Source organism: Patagioenas fasciata, chromosome 2 (genome assembly GCF_037038585.1).
Source record: "Patagioenas fasciata isolate bPatFas1 chromosome 2, bPatFas1.hap1, whole genome shotgun sequence".
Taxonomy (NCBI): Eukaryota; Metazoa; Chordata; class Aves; order Columbiformes; family Columbidae; genus Patagioenas; species Patagioenas fasciata.
In genome coordinates this window covers 163,910,866-163,925,810 of record NC_092521.1, presented here as the reverse complement: position 1 = coordinate 163,925,810, position 14,945 = coordinate 163,910,866, and the positions used below count along the sequence as shown (strand labels likewise).

At 46.4% G+C, this 14,945-nt stretch overlaps 1 long non-coding RNA gene across 1 annotated transcript in view; it reads left to right on the top strand.

The window, feature by feature from the left end:
• Positions 1-14,945, top strand: part of LOC139827304 (uncharacterized) — a 92,336-nt gene that overhangs the window by 39,741 nt on the left and 37,650 nt on the right. The gene's annotated exons all lie outside the window — the stretch shown is intronic.

Here is a 14,945-nt window from a genome sequence, read left to right as displayed (position 1 = left end):
TTGCTGAGAGTGGGGTAGGGTTTGGGCGAGGTATGTCCTCACACATACCTGCTGGAGTGGCAGATGTCCTAAAGCCCTGTCAACCATGAGGGAGTTCAGCCTGCTCGCAGCCATGGAAAATCCGTCGCCTTGCGCTGGAGATTTTGCTGCCATTCATCAAGTGATATCTCAGCTGTGACTACTTGTCAGAGAAATTTTACTGTGGATGCTTTATCCTCTTACAGCTTCCACTGGACACCTTGATTTACAGCTTCTAGCTCTCAGCCCAGATGGAGCAGCACAGCGACAGTATGGGATGATATAGCCCATGCAAGCTGGGGAAATGCTGCTATGCCACCTGGTAATGGGAAGGCATGACATGAAGAAGAAATCTTTTACACTGAGGGTGGTGAAACACTGGCCCAGGTTACCCAGAGAGGTGGTGGATGAACCATCCCTGGAGACATCCCAGGCCAGGTTGGACGGGGCTCTGAGCAACCTGAGCTGGTGAAGATGTCCCTGCCATGGCAGGGGTTGAACTGGATGAGCTTTGAAGGTCCCTTACAATCCAAACTATTTTATGATTTGAAGGCAACAAGAACCGTCTGCTTTCCTTGTTCCCTGTGACCACGGTGATACAGAAGTGCTGGCCTGTAACAGGAGGGAAGAGAATTAGCTCTGGGGACCAGCTCTTAACCTGTGCATCAGCCAGTATGCACCCTGCTTATGGGGTACGGAAAAAGACTCTGGCTCTCTTTGCTGACCCACATTCTTTGTTTAACTGTCTTTTCATAGGCAGGGAGTGTGTGACCCTGGCTTTGCCTCCCACAAGGCCTGCTTGTCAGGATTTGGGTTGTGAGCACACGGGAAGGGACACCCCGTCTCTGAAGTGGCTTTGCCCTCGGGAGGCAGAGGTTGGGTTGATGTGGGCTCTGGCACAGCCGCACATCCGCGTGCTGGAGTGATGAGCCGGGGAGTGCAGCCCTGCCACGGGCAACAGAAACCACTCTACATGGCTTTGCACATCCACAGGCCTGATCCAGCTCGCTCCCTGCTGGCTCTGTCACAGGCTGTCCCACACATGCCTCCTCTGTCATGTTTCCTGGTGGATGTTGGCACATGGAGGGGCTGGCATGGGCTGCATGGATGTGGAGGGAAGGAATAGGAGAACATCCGAATGCACCATCCCCTGGAGTAGGTGAGAAGAAGCTGATCTTGAGCAAAAGGGTAGTAAGTATTAACCTCTGATGTGCCAGCACCTGAGGCACCAGGAGCTAACTATTCAATATGCATCTGTAAAACCACAAGGCGGATTCCCTGTGCCTGTTGGAGGCACAGGTCAAGCCTTGTTAGTGCCTCTGGGCACAGCCTGGCTCTGTTGATACACCTACACCATTTGCTGCAAGTCAAAACAGGTCAAAACTCAAAATAAACCTGTGAGGAGGTGGGATAGACCAGTTCAGCCTCTGGGATGCTAGCTTGGATGACGGTGTTGTACTGACTGCATTTACACAGACCTGCTCAGCCCAGAGCATGGGCTGCACTTGCTGTGAGCTGTTTTTGAAACACCGTGGAGTTCTGCCTGCAGGAGCTGTGTTCAGCTGTGCTCACAGAATCACAGAATCATTTTGGCTGGAAAAGACCCTCAAGATCATTGAGTCCAACCATTAACCCAACACTGGCACTAACCCACGTCCCTCATCTCCACATCTTTTGAACACCTCCAGGGATGGTGACTCCACCACTGCTCTGAGCAGCCTGTTCCAATGCCTGACAACAATGCTTCTTCCATGAACAAATATTTCCTAATATCCAATCTAAACCTTCCCTGGCACAACTTGAGGCCATTTCCTCTCATCCTATCTCTTGCTACTTGGGAGAAGAAACCAACCCCCTCCATGCTCCAAGCTCTTTTCAGGCAGTTCAGAGATCAGAAGGTCTCCCCTCAGCTCCTGTTCTTTAGGCTGAACCCGCCAGGTCCCTCAGCTGCTCCCATCACACTTGTGCTCCAGCCCATTCCCCAGCTCCGTTCCCTTCTCTGAACTCACCCTAGCACCTCAAGGTCATTCCCTTAATGATGGTCCCAAAACTGACCTCAGGATTTGAGGTTTGGCCTCCCCAGTGCTCAGTACAGGAGGACAATCACTGCCCTGGTCCTGCTGGCCACAGTATTCCTGATACAAGCCAGGATGCTACTGGCCTTTTTGGTCACCTGGGCACACTGCTGGCTCATATTCAGCAGGCTGTTGACCAAAGCTCATATCACTCCTGAAGGCACTCCTGATACCTTTTAGGGTAGGGGCTGATTCAGAGAGCAACAATGTAGGAACTATTGTGAAAGATCAGATTGTATTGGTTATCAGCAAACACGACATCAGATATTCAGGATATGGAGAGCAGGGGATTGGTCATTATTAAAAAGCCCTGTCCTTTTATTTCCTTACCCAGGGTAATGTTCACGTATCTCAGTGCTGAGTGTGAAGAGGATTTTATTGGCATGTGTTTGGGCAATCTCATTATTCATGAATGACAGAGCGAGGCAAAGGGAGTGAGTTATGTTGGCCTTTGCAGACAAGTGGCAATAAAACAAGTTTATGGTACCGCCTCCTGCACCATCACATATTTATGTCCCATATTTATCTTGCTTTTTTAGCCGTCTGTGCTTGCTTGTCTTGCAAGGCCATCCCATCTCCATTCCCTCAGACTAGCAAAGGGCTGGATTCTGATATCAGAACTCATGTTGGGCAGCAGTGACTCTCCTCCAGCTCCCTGGAGATGTCCAGGCTAAAGTTCTTTTTGGCACCAGTGAGAGCCAAGCCTACCTATATGGTAGCTTCCACTAGGTTCAAGCCAAGTCTACAGGTCCTCAGTGGGGTTGAACCCAGTTTCTCTCAGCAGTTTGGGACACGATCTGCTCAGCACACTGTTGAGATCTTGAACTGTAATCCATGCAGCCCATAGATACCTGCTCTGGTGAGCAAGGGACTTGATCCTTAATTTCAGCTTACATGTCTGAGAGATTCCACTTTTCCCCTCATTGCAGTTGCAATGCCACTACTTGACTTCTAATGTATGACAAGAAGGTAGGTATTGACAGGTGACAGTATTAAGGGCACCACTGTCTTCAGTTGCCCTGTGGATTAATATCTCCTGATTTATTTTTTTTTAGTTACCTGTATTAAGAACTCACATTTTCCTTGAATAAACCTGTCACCTCTTCTCCCACTCCTTGAGCTTGCTAGCAACCTTGTTTGACTGTAGAAATCAACCCCTTTAGGTTCCAAAGTTATTAAGGACAGATTGTTTATGAGAAACTGCTTTCTCCTCTGCCTTTGTTCATGTACTGTAGCTGTCTACGAGGTATCCTCCCCGGCATCTGGCTAACAGGTTCAAAGATTACTCAATACAAGAACATCTGTAGACACATTTGCATGTGTGCCAATCACTTGTTGGGACTGGAAAAGGACATTTTGACATTTGGGATAAGAAGGTGTTTTCTTTCCCTTCCTCCAGGATGTTCTCTTGAGATCTGTGCTGTGATTGTCTATCTCACACTCCTTCCCTGTCAAAGAAATGGGGAGAGATGGGGCTCCTCCTGTGACTGCTAATCTCAATTCAGGCTGCATAAACCCTGCAGAAAGCAAGAGGAGGAGTGGGAATTTGTTCTGACCTGGAAAAGAAAGGAGAAGGCTTGGGGTGAGGAGGAAAGGTGCTCATCCAAGAGGTCCAAAAGTCTTTTTGCTTTGGAAAAAAGGCTGGAAATGAATGCCTGTAAGACCAGTTGTGTTGCAACTTGTAGACTGGACAACAGTGTATTTGCATAACATCATGTCCCTGGGGACAGGGACAATCTAGTTCGTTCTGGTAACACCAGAGTTTCTACATCCCATGGAAGGTCCAGCACGCACATATCAAAACTGGTCAGAGGTAAAGGGATCAAGCCCTGAGTGGAGAGGACCCAATTCAATTGTCTTTAAAGCCTACAATGAGATTTAGACTGTCACCCCAGCCAGCAAAATCAAATGCATGGTTTTCATTATAGATACCAACTCTGCTTTTCCCCCATTTTTCTGTTCCCTGGCCGCCCCATGATGTGCAGCCGCAATACAAAGACATGAAAGCGTAGCCCTTTGTAACATCTGAGGGCAGCACACACTCCCCCATCTGTCCCCGGGGACTGCTCTGCAGTTTGATCCTTCCATTGTGCTCCAGCCCCGTCTGGAGGGCAGTGGCTTGGCTTTGCACATACAAATTACCTGTGAACAAACAGACATCTGTAAGATCCAACACAGAGGATACTGAATTATGATAAACAGAGCTTTCTGTATCACTTCATGAGAATGTAGCCATAACTCCTCTCCAAGTCCTCTCTGCTTCCCTTTTCTGAGCTATTGACACATATTCCCTTTTGCTGCTGGTTTTGACGGCTGCTGCTAACGCAGCCAGCGCCAGTCTTTCAACCTGAATAATCAAGTGGCTCAGACAGCTAACAGAAGGACAGTCTCCCTCTAGGACATGATGTTCTTGACGTCCAAACACATTCAAACACAATGAGGTTGAAAGAAAAGGTCCAGGTGGGCCATATGCCCATGCTGGCACACTGTGATTTTAAACACATGATAGCAAAGGATAACAAAATTTCTGCAGCAATATTAATCCTATGTGACTGTCTGTCTCAGCCTTACATGTTCAGTGTGGCTCTGCTCCTCCTGATCCGTCTGCCTCCCATCCCCAGCCCTCTGCTCCAACAGACAGGACTGAGAGAGGCTGCAAGAGAGACAGGTTTCTCCTTTTCATACCTTAAATGGTGGTGCTAAGATGGTAAGCTGAATAAAACACTGAGTCCCAGTTACTCAACTTCCTATCAAGAAGAAGATCCCATCCCACCATCAAGGAAAAGCTCCTGGAGACCAGGGGTTTAGTAGCATCAAGGTAGAGACTGACTCCATCACAACAACCTATCCTAAGCCCTAAGTCCCGCTAATGTCTTCCAAAAGGTTGAATGTTACCCACACTATTGGAAATACCATGGTATTTCCTTGGTGTTGGTATTGTGGACAATTTAAAGGGTACCACTAGATGCTTTGACACAATCTTGATATTTCCTTAATACCATCTCATGCTTTGCACTCACACCAGCCTTCTTCAGCAAATTCTCCCCCGGAAGACATTGCGGATGCTTTCAGCAGGACTTGCCTACACACAGCAAGTGTTTATGTATTTGCAGGATCTAAGCTAACACCTTTCTTACCAAGCACTTGGAGTGTGAAACACCAGCGGTCACATCTAGGCAAGCCTACCTCTGGAAATTTTTAGTGTGAAAAATTAAACACACTAATTTGGGGAGGAAGAAAGAAACACAAAAGGTCTTAAGACTTCACTGATTTCTCCTGAGACTCTTTTCTGTACACAAAGTGTTTCCTGCTCTGTTCTTGGAACCATTACCCTTGGCTGGGCCTGGCCTTTAAAACATTACCAGCTGTATGCAAAATAGAGCACAAAGTGCCAAAAAGCACTGCAGGCTATTTACATTTGGCTGGAGCTTGCTGTGTTGGCCAAGCTACAGAGACACTTTGTTCATCAGCATCGCAAGGAAAGCATCTACTTCAGGCTGTTTGGTCCTGTTTATACACAGAGTTACCATGGAAGTCCCCATGTCTTACAGCTTTACACACTCTCATGCCCACAGTATATTTTTCTGGGACCTGCCTTGTCTCCCCTCTCCCTCTCATTTGGTGAGGGATTGATAGGAAATTCTGGGATGAGGTTCTTTGGCAGATGTTGGGTGAAAATTGCTTTATGTCTATAGTGAAGGGTGTTGCATGGATCCTTTCTCAATACAAGCAAAAGCAGGTGGAGTAATGGGATACCTGCTGGGTTGGGAAGAACATTTTTTCCCAAGGTGAATTTGAGGAAAGCAGTATGAAGCAAGTACAAATCCTGCAGCGAGAGGCATAAGAATAACTGATTTTTTAGGAGACTTTACGGAAAAGGTAACAGCTCTTGCAGCATTTCTGGTAAAGAGCAGTTGTTTGAATCCATAGGCTGCCAGCCCAACTAATAAGGATGTGCATTTCTTGCTGTTTCTTTCTTTTTATTTGTTACTTTACCTTTTGTATTAAAATAACTTCTCATAGCTGCAGAATAGTGATTAATCACCTCTTGCAAACACATTGTAGGCAGGTTGGTTCATGGACACAGCACAAGGGGATGCAAGGGTATAGCTGGAGGTTGTCTTCTGGCTGGCTCTACGTCTCCATCTTAGAACGTTTTACTTCTCTGCCTTGGGAACCAGTGTTGGGGCAGACTAACGTGTTGCTTCCTTGGCCTTGTACCAAGTCTCAGAATAATCTGATGGACTTGATGAGGTGGTTTGAATGTGGCCTTCCGTACTGCAAGAAACTGTTCCCTCAACCAGCGTTCAGAGGGATCGCACTGCTGAAGGGAACAGAGATGCTTAAACTTCCCCATCCGGTGATGAAACACTCCTCTCTGTGTCTGAGATCTGATCTCAGAGCCTGAGTGAGGTCAATGGGGGCTTTTCCCACCTATTTTAGTAGAGTAAGGGCCTGACACTGAGAGATCCTGCAGGCATGAGCAGGTGGAGCTGGAGCAAAGCTAAGCCTTGCAGGTTGGCCAGAGGTCTCCAAGCCCAGCTGGCTGTAGTGGAGCCTGGACAATGCAGCTACACCTCTGAAATAAAGGTTCTCCTGCTGCTCTGGCCATCAAACATCTTCACTTAGGAGAAGAAACGCTTGGGAAGCAAAACGGCAATGTGTCTGCTGTCTGTGCACTTGCTCTCTACCAAAGAGGGAGTCAGCCAAGCCTGGAGTTCATTCTGCCTTGGCCAATAGTTATTAATAACCCTGCAACGGCTTCTTTTTTTCATTGCATATTAAGGGTGGATAAATGGCCTGGATAAAATTAGAAAATTCTTCCTGAAAGGCTGAGCTGAGTTTATAAAGTTATAGCTCCACAGACGTCCCGTTGCAGCTGGGGAATCCCAGCTGCTCTCTCAAGGGTGAATAGATGATAAAATACACGTGTGTTGCACCATCTGGGTTAGAGGTTTACATCACCCGACCAACAGCAACTTCGAGGAGGCTGGTGGGGCCATTCCTCCTTTCATGTTCCTTTACTGCTGAGACAGACAGCTCAACTGTCCCTTGCCCTAGCAAGCAAGGCCCCCCATGGGGTGTTGAGTGGTATGGGCTGATGGGAGGTTGTTATATGATGGATGGGCATTGAGTGGGTCAGATTGCAGGAGAGGAAAGGAGCGCAGGCTCAGGGAGGACTTCTAGTGAGCATCTTTCAGCATAATGTTTAGATACTTGTTGGATAGGGCACTTTATAGATGTGGATATCCAGGCAGGAATTTTCTGGGAAGGTTGTCCCTCATCCCTTCTACTGCTATGCCTCATCCTAGGGCCTTCTGTGTGACTCTCTGCTCCACCCTGGCCATCCACCCTTGAGATGACATGACAAAGTGGTGTCCATGTTTTGAGGAGCCCTGAGCCTGACCCTGGTGCTGGTTCATAGATGGAAACTCACGTTTTCTTGGCTGTGAGACCCAGGGCCCTCAAAAACCCACCCAAAGTGAGACATCCTAGAAGCAAGACTCAGTGTCACGTGAAGCTCTTTGTGGGAAAATTCACCTTTATTTCCATGCCTTTTGTGTGTCGAGGAGGTAGAGACACAACTGGATGTGACTAAGCCGCTGTGACAGACCAGATGTCTCCTTCAGTGGAGCCCATTGCTGTGTGTTCCTACACTGTCCCATCTGTGAGGTTAACATGTGACCTCGAATCAGCATGGTGCAAGATCAACAGTCAGAAGTAGCTGCTTAAACCATAGTAATCCACATTTCATTGTGGCCCATGGTTTTAGTTAACATGGGCTCTGACCCAATGGCTTACGTGCATTATTTGGATTTTGCTGGCGTCTAAAATGAGCCACTGAGGTCACTAGAGATGACGTACCCCAACTCAGTATTAGGTCTAGAACCTCCTGTGTGGTATTAACATTTATATCCCTTTTAGAAAGGCTGGAGAAAGCACAGGTTACCTTCATAATGAGGTATTAAAAAAAATCCCCAAACAAAACAATATGTGTTTGATAGCCTAGAAGATCTGTCTGTTGGTTTTAAAAGTCATTCTGGCCTCTTATATAACAGTGTAATTAGTTGATACTATAAACTTATTATGGACCTGCTGGAACACAACAGCTCCTTTGAAGCAATTCAGATCTATTGTGTAATCACATAATTAGGCCACATGCCATACTTGGGAGATTGTGCAAAGGGGGAAAGCTTTCCATTTCAAAGTAACCAAGAGCCTTGGTGGCTAGAGGCATTTTTTTTCCTGCTGTCCTGCAATTTAAAAAATGCAGGATTCTTAAATATGTGACTCTTCTTTGGCTGAGTTAAGCACTCCAGGAATCTTCAAGGGGGCCTGCAATACACTGACAATAGAAAGATCTCCTTGGACAGTGCAGACCTGCTCTGCATGTTGTTGAATGTGATGGGATTCAGCACCTTCAGCTGCAATGCAAGGGAAGCAGAAGTCAAATAGCTGATTAAGTACCTGAAATAATCTGGTTACATCAGGTTCAGGTTTTTTTTGCAGGCACTCCAGAAATATTATAAATTTATTTTCCCTTCTGTCTTATAAGAGCTTTCATGTGTGTTCCTCTTTAGGTGGATGGAACAGTCCTGTGTAGGATGTGAGGCAAGGGTTGGTTATGGTATCTCAGCATCTAGAGTGTCTAGCGGCAGTTCAGAGCTGTTGGATGTGCCGGTTTCTTGCTGGCACTGTGCAGGCTGCTGAAGGAAGATTGTTGACATGAAAGCAACTTTGGTGGGCCATAGCTGTGGTGAATGAAACACAAGAAAAGAGCCAACTGGTCCTTGGTCTTAGTGGTGAATCTTGAGAAGTCTCCAAAATACGATAAGGACCTCCAGAGTCTAGACTTGGGGTGGGATGTCCAGATGTTGTCACTCATAAGATGTTGTCACTCACAAACTCTGCATTGGAGTTAGTTGCCTCAGCAACCTTTACATGGAGGTTCAGCCAGGGAGTGACTCTTCTCATCTAAAATAAACACCAAAGCAGAGCAAGTGAGATGCATTTTGCAGGAACCTGTTTCCCCCATTGTCTCTAGTGGGAGTCCCATGGGGAATGTTCAGAAAGACAACTTCACCACAGATGCCTTTAATTAGATGAAACCTATCACACCCCAGTTTCCTACTCATCAGTTGTAGGAGACCCAGCTCTGCCGTGAATTTCTCATTGAAGGGAAACATAAATACAACAGTGCTTCAACTATTTCCTTTGTGAAGGACAAACCTGTCCTCATCCCCAGAGCTATCTGGGTTTGGGGAATGACTGTCTTCCCTAGCCGGGATCCATACCAAGCCAGTACACTTCTGAATATACTAGGCCTAGTGTGAAGCACTTAGAGATTTTGAGCAGGAGACCTTGACCTGCAATGTCCACCTTTAAGAAGAGCCTTGGTTCAGGTGCAAAGAGACAGTGTTTGTGGTTCTCAGGCTTTGAATTTGATGCTGCTAGATTTGTAGGACTTGCGACTTGACTGGAACATCCCTGATCCTGAAGCAGGAGACCCAAAGGAGTTGAGCCATGATATGCATTTGTGGAAGAATTTTGAGGATGTACCGTGACAAAGCCTAGGACTCCCTGGAAACCAAATGCTTGCCCTAGGTCCCTGCATTTGAGGTCTGGTCCAAGGGATTGTTTCCTTTAACATCAGTGCCCTGGTGGGATGAGTCTTCTGGCTTGATGAGAGCTGCCAGCTCAATCATCATTCATCACACAGCACAGAAATGTAATTTTTTAATGATTGCACTTCCCTTTGGAGGCTGTGGTAGAGCAGCTCCTCGATTGAACACCTCCAAAGATGTGCTCCAAGAGGGGATCTCTGGTGGAGCAAGTCCTTATTTCTTCTTTGCATGGGCATTAGGGGAAGCAGGTCACTTTTCGAACAGTATTTTTGGAATATATTGCATATGGTTTTTGTGGGTTAGATTCTGGTGTCAGTTGAAATCCTGAACAAATTAATTAAAGATCATGCTATTTGTGAATCCTAACCCTTCTGAATAAGGAGCACAAAAGGTCCATTGCTAGGGCTTTGTGAAACAACAAACAAGTACAAAAATTCATCTGGGAACATTAAGGAACATTTCAGCAAATTGTTCATACCCAATATTATTTTTTCCCTATGAAAAGATACATTTTTTTTTCCTTGTACTTGAACACAATATTTTCTGTCAAGAAAAACTGTGCAGATTACTCATATGAAGAAATATGACCTGCCTAACAGACTGGAACATGATGTGACACATACATATATATACACATACACACCTACATATGTGTACATAGAGACTCCACAAAGTAAAGATATTAGTCGGGAGATGAAACAGCTGTTGTTTTTTCCCAATTCAACTTTTGCCCAGACAGATTTACTGAGGGATTTTCCTCATTAGCTCCTGCTGAACTGCTATGGCACGAGGACCTTGAAGATGAAGTCAAGCATGATGTTTAACTGTACCCATTTTGGCAGCCTTCTAGAGGCTGTTAGTGTTTTCCTTGCAGCTGTCACTAGGTTTTCTCCTGCCTCAGCAAGATAAGTCCTGCAAAGGAATAAGGGATTTCGCAAACCTGTTGATCTGGGCTACACAAAGGAAATGGAAAGCACAAATTTCCCAATATACCAAGTCTCTGCCTGGTGTGGAAAATCTGGCCCAGTACTACCCTCTTTCCCCCAAAATAAGACAGGGTCTTATATTAATTTTTGCTCCAAAAGATGCTTACTTTTTTACCTGTGTAGCTGCCTGGACGCTATTTAAATTGGTTGTTTTTAATGAATAGTAACTAGGGCTTATTTTTGGAGTAGGGCTTATATTTTGAGCATCCTCAAAATTCCTGAAAAATCATGCTAGAGCTTATTTTTGGGTTTGACCTTATTTTCAGGAGAGCAGGGTAAGTAGTACCTGCCACATTCAGAGCATCTTTAAGCCACCTGAGGTCCATGCCATAGGACATCCCTATAAAGACACACATACTGAAGCTACCAGAGGTCTAAAGGTGCTGAAATCTGACTCTGAGCCCACACCAGAGGGGAAAGTAAACATTAAAACAGGTCTTAAAAAGTGAATACTGACAACAGCAAAAAAAAAAACAAGTTGGCATTTTTTTCTCCCTTTTTTAAAGTCCCCAAATGACAGCGTGGCCAAGCGTTTCTGGGGAGGACGAATCACCTTGCATGTGTGTTCAGGGGCTGGTGCAATTTATTTCACATGGCACCAAACACTTTGACATTTTCATACCAATGGTGCTTCCTGCAACAGCAAGAATGAGGCCAACTCGGTCCTTGGTACCCGCAGCTCACGGCAGGCACCAAGGGGTATGGGGTGGATCTCTGCCCCATGTGCATCCCCTCAGCTTTGATGTCCAACTGCATCTTTCCCCTTTGTGGTACACATGTAAAAGGCACAGGTAGGTTTATTTTCCTCCACCCAGATGTTTGATTTCATGAGAAGCACTGGGCTGTTCCTGTGCTTGAGAGGTCTTTCAGCAAAGAGGATATGAAGGCGCTGGAGAATATTCACAGAGGTATCAGTGCAAGCATCCCATTTCCATAGGAAACAACCTAAAAGGGCAAGATTAGTCTTTTACAAAAAGGAAATCTTCCTGCTCTTACCCCAGTACTTGTACCCCTGCAAACCAGTGTCCTGTTGCAACGTGTGTGATGCCTTTGTGCCCTCCGGTGCCACCCAAGTGTTTTGATGCGGTCCTCGGGAAGGGATTTACCCCTCGGAGATGGGGATCCTCAGTTTCCCACTGCTTTTCTTCCTGCTCCGCTGCATCGATCAGCTGAGAAGCTTGGCCAGGGTGTCCCACTCGGCCGTCAGCTCCGCGGGGTCTGGCTGGGACCCAGCTGGAGGGTCAGGGAGCAGCCCTGGGCTCCCTCGGGACCTGCCGCACCGCTGTGCCAAGCAAATCTCAGCTCAGCAGAGAAACTGGCCTGCGACACGGGCTTCACAGCGCTCGTGCCAGCTGAAATACAGCCATTGAGCTGCTTGCTTCTTGTTTGCCCAGCAGCCCCCGCAAATCTGGAGGATGCCATTAGAAAAGCTGAAAAATTGCAATACTTCATCTTCTACCCACTGCTCCTGTCAAACTCTAACTTGAGGCTTTAGTATCCAAGGACAGATACAAATGCTTGGTTTCTGTGAAGCCAGGCAGCAGACAGAGACTCCTTTGTGCTTAAACAGCGTGGAGATCATGGGATGGAGATTTCTTTTCTGGGTTGTCGAGGACCATGGATCCTGCTGGTGGTGATACAGGCAGCTCGCTGTTGTGCAGGACAGTGAGGCTGGTGGGTTGCAGAAGCACACAGATAACATGCTGCTGCTGGCCCAGAGCAGAGATCAAGCCTGATGTCCCAGTACCATGTTACCAGGGTACAGGAGGACGCATTGTGCTTGGATGTGGCTTCAGTAATAATAAGAAATTATTACTATAAATTATTGTCTTAGTACTTCACTATGAATTACTATTAGTATTAATATTAGTATTAATACTAATATTAGTATTTCTGGTTCTACTTATATTTATATTATTTATATTTATCTTACTGTTGGGATTGGGAGATCACTTCTGAACCCCTATTGATATAAGCGGAAGGCTGTTCTTCCCCGAGAAATAATTGCTCTATACTTCGACTGTGAGCCAAGAAGCTGGAAAACACAGGGTTACAGTAGCTGCAGAGATGGTTATGGGATGGGCTTCCATCCAGAGATGGGATGCTTTTCACCGTCTATAGTCTAGTGCTCTCAGAGGGACTTTCCCTGCAGGGCTGTGGTTTAAAACTGTGTTGAGACAGCAAGTTACTGCACCTGTTCCATACTTCTCCAAATCCCAAACATCAGGGCTGGGTTCCTCCAGCAACATATCTCTGCTGATTAGGTTCTTGGCCCCTCTCACCTTCTCTTGGGTGACAGTCACTTGTTTTCTTGTTCATGTTTCACTGGCATCAGCTCAGCAGTCCCTGCGCTGTAACACTGGCCATGATCTCTCCATCTATTTGAACCTGTTCTTTCCTGGAGAGAATTCAGTTTTCCTTGCTTTAAAAAGGAGACAACCTTCACCACTGATATATCTGCTTTCCTTGCCCCTCGCTGTAGTTTTTATCAACTGGTGTTACATCTGTATTCCTAGGAAACTAAGCTGTTCTTAACATCTAATTTCTCTCTGTCTCCTGCTCTGCAGGCAGTGATGTATCTTTGCCAATTCATTGAAGAATTAGCCGGGGATAAGTATCTGTGTACACTTTATACTGTACTTCCCAACACCCACCATTAATAATGAGTATGTCCTTTATGACCTAAGTCTTGTTTCAAGTGAATGCAAAGTATTGGCTCTTTTCTTGATGATCCATAGCCCTTGCAGCCGTGCATTGTTACCTGGAATGTTTCCAAGCGTTTTGGAGCAACGCACTGGAATACATCACAAATGAACCAGTTTTGCTTGTCTAAGGTTTGTCCCTAGGGATTTGGGAGGGACAGCAGGGGAGGAGAGGGATGAATATTTATTAGTTTTTAATCAAAGAAAGTGCTCTCTGTAACCAGACAGGCTACTGTCTGTATCTGATCGAGGCAAGACATCAAGGTCCCTGGTTCTTTTCTATGCTGCAGCACGTGCCTCTCCAAACTGCGCAAATGGGTTGCAAAGCATTCCAAGATCAGTCTGTCTCTGGATTTTCCTCCACCCAGATTTTCCTGGCCATGTTTACCCAGGGTTCACTTGGACAAAATGGTTGCTGAATGAGTGGAGATCTATGGCAAAGTGCAAGTACAATGATCCTGAGAGATGAGGTGTGTTTTGGATGAGTTTGCACACATTCAGGCTATCTGTACATAGGACTGTGCATAACCCCTTCACAGGACTGGATAACCCCTCCAAACCCTCTTCTGCATCTTCTGAGCAAGAAATCATAGAATAGTCTGGGTTGGAAGGGACCTTCAAAGCTCACCCAGTGCCACCCCTGCCATGAGCAGGGACATCTTCACCAGCTCAGGTTGCTCAGAGCCCCGTCCAGCCTGGCCTGGGATGTCTCCAGGGATGGTTCATCCACCACCTCTCTGCCCAACCTGGGCCAGGGTCTCATCACCCTCATTGCAAAAAATTCCTTCCTTATGTCTGACCTGAATCTCTTCTTTAGTTTAAAACCATCACCCCTTGTTCTATTGCAACAGGCCCTGCTAAAAAGTCTGTTCCCATCTTTCTTATTCATCCCTTTTAAGTACTGTAGGAAGGGAGGCCAGACAAAATATAACACAGCAGAGACACAGAGCTTCAATGTGAAGCTCTATACATTGAGCCAGGAAGCAGGGAAGCTGCTGGGTGGTTTATGGAAGCAGTTGCCACCCTTGGTCCAGTGTGGCAGCCCCTGGTGATGAAGGTTTGGTGTGGTGGGAGATGCCTGCTGGGAGTGAGATGCAAATCTGGTGGGGATATGCCATCCCTTTTCATCACAGTATGTCAGGATAAAGGGTTTACATCCTGCAGTATGTTGGAATAAAAGGCTTATATCCTGCTGCTTCGGGACATGGGAACTACCTGCAGACCCCCAAAGTCCTGGGCATCAAGGTGGCACTCCAATGCTTGTTTCATGATCAAATCTCACTTTGAGACCTCTGTGTCTTGAGAGGACAGGCAGCAATGGGGAGCCCAAAATCTCTAAGGTAACATTCATAGTACTGCGCTGACCCAGGCACCAACTGTGTGCTGATTCACAATGGTCCAAACTTAAATTATCATAACGTTCTTTGGCATGGCTTCATCCTCGGATAGTGCTTGGGGGCTCTTCAAGGGCTGCTGTGGGGCAGGGACCAGTCCCAGCCGTCAGCATGGCTGAGACCACCCTGTTTAGGGTTTGGAAAG